This window comes from Oncorhynchus mykiss, chromosome 18 (assembly GCF_057628025.1).
Source record: "Oncorhynchus mykiss isolate SJ-2025 chromosome 18, ASM5762802v1, whole genome shotgun sequence".
NCBI lineage: Eukaryota > Metazoa > Chordata > Actinopteri > Salmoniformes > Salmonidae > Oncorhynchus > Oncorhynchus mykiss.
The window spans coordinates 38,930,040-38,936,039 of NC_143039.1; positions in this window are offsets into that span (position 1 = coordinate 38,930,040).

The window sequence follows — 6,000 nt, forward strand, 5'->3', positions numbered from 1 at the left end:
CGACGACCGCTGAACGCCGCGTGAACAAGGAGAGGCACCAACTTCAGCGGAAGTCATGACGGTCTTCATTTCAGAATAATCTAAGAGAAAAAAAAAACTGTGCGTGATACACACAAGAGCTTGGTAGCGAGTTCTCAAAGTATGAACAAATTCACTGTCCTTTTAACCAAATTCAAGACACCCAGAAACCTAATCAACTCAGTTTAAATGATAGGAGCGCACCCCTATGCCACTCCTCTTTGAACTCTGCCAACCAATGAACAAAACACAGTTTCCCTGTAACAATAAATCCATAGCACTTACAATATAAAGATTTTTATCAGTTTACACAAATACCTGAGTGGAAATGTGCTTACCACTGTCGTGTCTTTGGCTATGCCGGATTAAGTGATATGACATGCTATTCTATAAAATAATTTATTTTGCAAATGTAACCTCAGTAGGGTAGAGAGAGGAAAAAGGGGGGAAGAGGTATTTATAAACCTACCCCCCAGGCCAATGTCATGACACCACCATGTCATAATGCACAGAAATTGTGCCTAAGGTATTTTATATCGTTTTCTTAATTATATGTATTCATCATTGTCATGTCTAAATGTCCAGATGCCTTGATGATACTCAGAAACATGTATTTACCACATCAAAATCTGAACATTTTACATGATTCCTAAAATAATCTTAAGAACAATTATATAAGGTTCACATAATGGGAAAATTCATCATTATCAATTGTAATTTAATACACCTGGTGCAGCAGGTTAGAGTGTTGGGCCTGTAACCAAAAGGTTGCTGGATCGAATCCCTGCGCTAACAAGGTAAAAATCTGTCATTCTGCCCCTGAACAAGGCAGTTAACCCGCTGTCCCTATGCTGTCATTGTAAATAGAATGAGTTAACTGACTTGCCTAGTAAAAAACAAAAACAAAAAAACACCAAGTAAAACAAGCGAAGTAAAACACCTGTGCTGGGAATTCACAACCAGGGACACCAGAAGTCAATCTTAAAATGAATCCCTCTTTATTATCAGCAAGCTGGAGAGGTTACAACAAACTGTTTGTTATACACGGCTATGCATTTGCATGATTTAGCGTAATGAATTCATCACTACCGGTGGCTCGCACATGTGACTGACCAGTACCTCACGAGGCTCTCTTTCTCCAAGTTGAGACCTTGAAACTAAGATATATTGCTTGTTCCCATAGCAATATTCTGGACATATTGCCAAGATGAGAAACAGTGGTAGTGAGTATTCCTCCATACACGATCAGTCATCTGCATGAACATATCCAATTACTTATTAGAAAGTAGCATTGCTTTGATACATAATCATAATATTTCCCTCACATTCCCTCCTCTTATCACCCTGTGATAATTATTGTTACACAAACAGCTGTTACCACAAACCCAACAGTACAACTACCTCCCCAGTTCAGGGGCAGGCTATAGTAAGCCAGTAATCAATGTCATGATTACTGTATATACAGTGCCTTGCGAAAGTATTCGGCCCCCTTGAACTTTGCAACCTTTTGCCACATTTCAGGCTTCAAACATAAAGATATAAAACTGTATTTTTTTGTGAAGAATCAACAACAAGTGGGACACAATCATGAAGTGGAACGACATTTATTGGATATTTCAAACTTTAACAAATCAAAAACTGAAAAATTGGGCATGCAAAATTATTCAGCCCCTTTACTTTCAGTGCAGCAAACTCTCTCCAGAAGTTCAGTGAGGATCTCTGAATGATCCAATGTTGACCTAAATGACTAATGATAAATATAATCCACCTGTGTGTAATCAAGTCTCCGTATAAATGCACCTGCACTGTGATAGTCTCAGAGGTCCGTCAAAAGCGCAGAGAGCATCATGAAGAACAAGGAACACACCAGGCAGGTCCGAGATACTGTTGTGAAGAAGTTTAAAGCCGGATTTGGATACAAAAAGATTTCCCAAGCTTTAAACATCCCAAGGAGCACTGTGCAAGCGATAATATTGAAATGGATGGAGTATCAGACCACTGCAAATCTACCAAGACCTGGCCGTCCCTCTAAACTTCCAGCTCATACAAGGAGAAGACTGATCAGAGATGCAGCCAAGAGGCCCATGATCACTCTGGATGAACTGCAGAGATCTACAGCTGAGGTGGGAGACTCTGTCCATAGGACAACAATCAGTCGTATATTGCACAAATCTGGCCTTTATGGAAGAGTGGCAAGAAGAAAGCCATTTCTTAAAGATATCCATAAAAAGTGTCGTTTAAAGTTTGCCACAAGCCACCTGGGAGACACACCAAACATGTGGAAGAAGGTGCTCTGGTCAGATGAAACCAAAATTGAACTTTTTGGCAACAATGCAAAACGTTATGTTTGGCGTAAAAGCAACACAGCTGAACACACCATCCCGACTGTCAAACATGGTGGTGGCAGCATCATGGTTTGGGCCTGCTTTTCTTCAGCAGGGACAGGGAAGATGGTTAAAATTGATGGGAAGATGGATGGAGCCAAATACAGGACCATTCTGGAAGAATGGAAGAACCTGATGGAGTCTGCAAAAGACCTGAGACTGGGACAGAGATTTGTCTTCCAACAAGACAATGATCCAAAACATAAAGCAAAATCTACAATGGAATGGTTCAAAAATAAACATATCCAGGTGTTAGAATGGCCAAGTCAAAGTCCAGACCTGAATCCAATTGAGAATCTGTGGAAAGAACTGAAAACTGCTGTTCACAAATGCTCCTTCATCCAACCTCACTGAGCTCGAGCTGTTTTGCAAGGAGGAATGGGAAAAAATGTCAGTCTCTCGATGTGCAAAACTGATAGAGACATACCCCAAGCGACTTACAGCTGTAATCGCAGCAAAAGGTGGCGCTACAAAGTATTAACTTAAGGGGGCTGAATAATTTTGCACGCCCAATTTTTCAGTTTTTGATTTGTTAAAAAAGTTTGAAATATCCAATAAATGTCGTTCCACTTCATGATTGTGTCCCACTTGTTGATTCTTCACAAAAAAATACAGTTTTATATCTTTATGTTTGAAGCCTGAAATGTGGCAAAAGGTTGCAAAGTTCAAGGGGGCCGAATACTTTCGCATGGCACTGTATGTGATAACCTTTGTATGCTTGCAATGCGCAATGATGGAAAAGTACTGGGTAATGGAGATGTACTGCTTTGGTTCTCAGACTATACCAAGGTTCCTGTGTCTGTGTCATCTATCTGGAAGACTGATTATTGAAGGAAACTTACATCACCCCATGCAAAAGACCACACAACATTTGGCAAGCTTGCCAGGAGTGAGTGACCACTGCGTCTGGATGATCTTCGTCCCACTGTGTAGCGCATCTAATTATAAGGTAAGCAAAAGCCTGTTAAACCAAAAGTCTAAAATGAGAAAAAGCACCGTGGGGTTGATGACTCATTCCAGTATGTAAGTGGCACCTCACTCATGGGGTTGATAATTGTGTACAAGCCCGTAATATATATGATGTATATGTAATAAATGACATAAAATCCCAGGTGTAATAGTTAGAAATTCCTGAGGGTCTAATGGAACCTTGTGTGAGGAACTTAGTTATAGATTGGGATGAACCAAGTCAGTACTGAGGTACTGGGTGACAATTGATTGAAAGTGTTATATGCGCATGGTGTCCTTACCTGAGGGAAGGCACAGGTTTTTAAAGAATTGTTGTGTATGGTGTTCTTACCTGAGTGAAGGCACAGGTTTTTAAAGAATTGTTGTGTATGGTGTTCTTACCTGAGGGAAGACACTGTCACGATTTTTCAAAGTCGAACCCAGAAGCAGACCAGGACAAGGAGAGTAGGAAAAAGGTGAGTATTTATTTACAAGTGAATGGGTAGATATATCCAGGTGGTGTAGCGGGTAGCGGTGATGAGTTGATGGGAGTAAATGGGTGGATCCAATGGGGAAGCGGAATCTTCTGACGACCAGGCGGGAATGGGGTAAATGATCCGGGTGAGTAACTGAAGACAGAACAAACAGAGGTAAGTTCAAGGCAAGCAATACGTAACAAACAACAAAACAACTTCTATCCAACTTGAGGCTGATACTCTGGCACAACATACTGTTCATGGCTAACGATCCGGCAGGGAATGGATGTCAGGTCCGGGCTTATGAAGAGGAGAGATGATGATCAGGACCAGGTGTGCAGATAGCTGATGGGATACAGGTGCGGGTAATCAGAAACCCCAACTGGCTACATTGCCCGGCAACCAGACAGGAAGTTCCAGGACGCCGAAAAAAAACTCTTCAGGACAGAACATAGGCAAAAAACAGACTCAGGAAACGGGATTCGTGACAGTACCCCCCCTCCGACGAACGCCACCAGGCGGACTACCCGGAGCGCCAGGGTGGAGGCGGTAAAAGTCACGAAGCAGGTCATCGTCAAGGATCTGACACCGAGGAATCCAACTCCTCTCCTCAGGACCATATCCTTCCCAATCCACTAAATACTGGAACCCTCGACCCCGCCGTCTGGAGTCCATGATGCGGCGCACCGTGTAGACAGGACCACCTCCGATCATCCGAGGAGGAGGACGAGGAGGAGGGGGCAACAGAGGACTGAGGTGAACCGGCTTGAGGCAGGAGACATGAAAAGGTGGGGTGTACTCGAAGCGTTGCCGGCAATTTTAGTCGGACCACAGCAGGGTTAATGATTCTCTCCACCACGAACGGACCAATGAACTTTGGTGACAGTTTCCTCGACTCAGTCCGTAGAGGAAGATCCCGTGTAGCCAACCACACCTTATCTCCGATGGTATAAGCGGGAGCAGGAATACGGCGACGATTCGCCTGGATCTGATACCGGTCAGAAACTCTAAGGAGAACCTTCCTTGCCCGATGCCAGGTCCGGTGGCAACGACGAATGTGGGCCTGGACAGAAGGGACCGAAAGATCCCTCTCCTGAGAAGGAAACAAGGGAGGTTGGTATCCGTACAGGCATTGGAAGGGGGACATCCCAGTGGCAGATGAAGGAAGGGTATTATGGGCATACTCGACCCAGGGTAATTGAGATGACCAAGAGGTGGGATCAGAGGAGACAAGACAACGCAGCGTGGACTCCATCTTCTGGTTGGCTCTCTCCGCCTGACCATTAGATTGGGGGTGAAATCCAGATGTGAGACTGACTGTAGCTCCAATGGCCAAACAGAAGGATTTCCAGACAGCAGAGGTAAACTGAGGACCACGGTCAGAAACAATGTCACAGGGCAACCCGTGGACCCTGAACACCTCCCTAACCAGTATCTCGGACGTCTCAGTGGCAGAAGGCAACTTGGAGAGGGGAACAAAGTGGGCAAACTTGCTGAATCTATCCACAATGGTCAGAATAACCGTGTAACCAACAGAAGAGGGCAACCCCGTGACAAAATCCAGGGCCAGATGCGACCAAGGTCGTCGGGGAATAGGTAGGGGGTGAAGAAGCCCAGAGCTGGCCCGATTGGTACTCTTATTCTGCGCACAAACAGGACAAGCGGCAACAAACCTCCGGGTATCTTCTCCCATGGCAGGCCACCAAAATCGTCTGCGCAGTAGCGCCATAGTCCGAGTAACACCAGGGTGACAAGCTATCTTGCTGGCGTGGGACCACTGAAGGACAGCAGAACGAACCGACTCAGGCACGAACAACTGACCGGGTGGACCGTTACCGGGCCCAGGCTGTGTCCGAAGAGCCGCCATCACCTCCTCCTCAATCCTCCATGTAACGGCTCCCACGACAACGTTCTGGGGAAGAATCGTCTCAGTCTTGGCCTCACTCTCCTCCGTCTTGGAGAACATCCGGGACAGGGCGTCCGCCTTCCCGTTCTTCGACCCAGGTCGGAACGTCAGGGAAAAATTGAAGCGTCCAAAAAACAAAGCCCACCGGGCCTGACGAGAGTTGAGACGTTTAGCCGATTGCACGTAAGCCAGATTCTTGTGGTCAGTCCAGACCACAAACGGTTGCTCCGCTCCCTCCAACCAGTGACGCCACTCCTCCAAGGCAAGC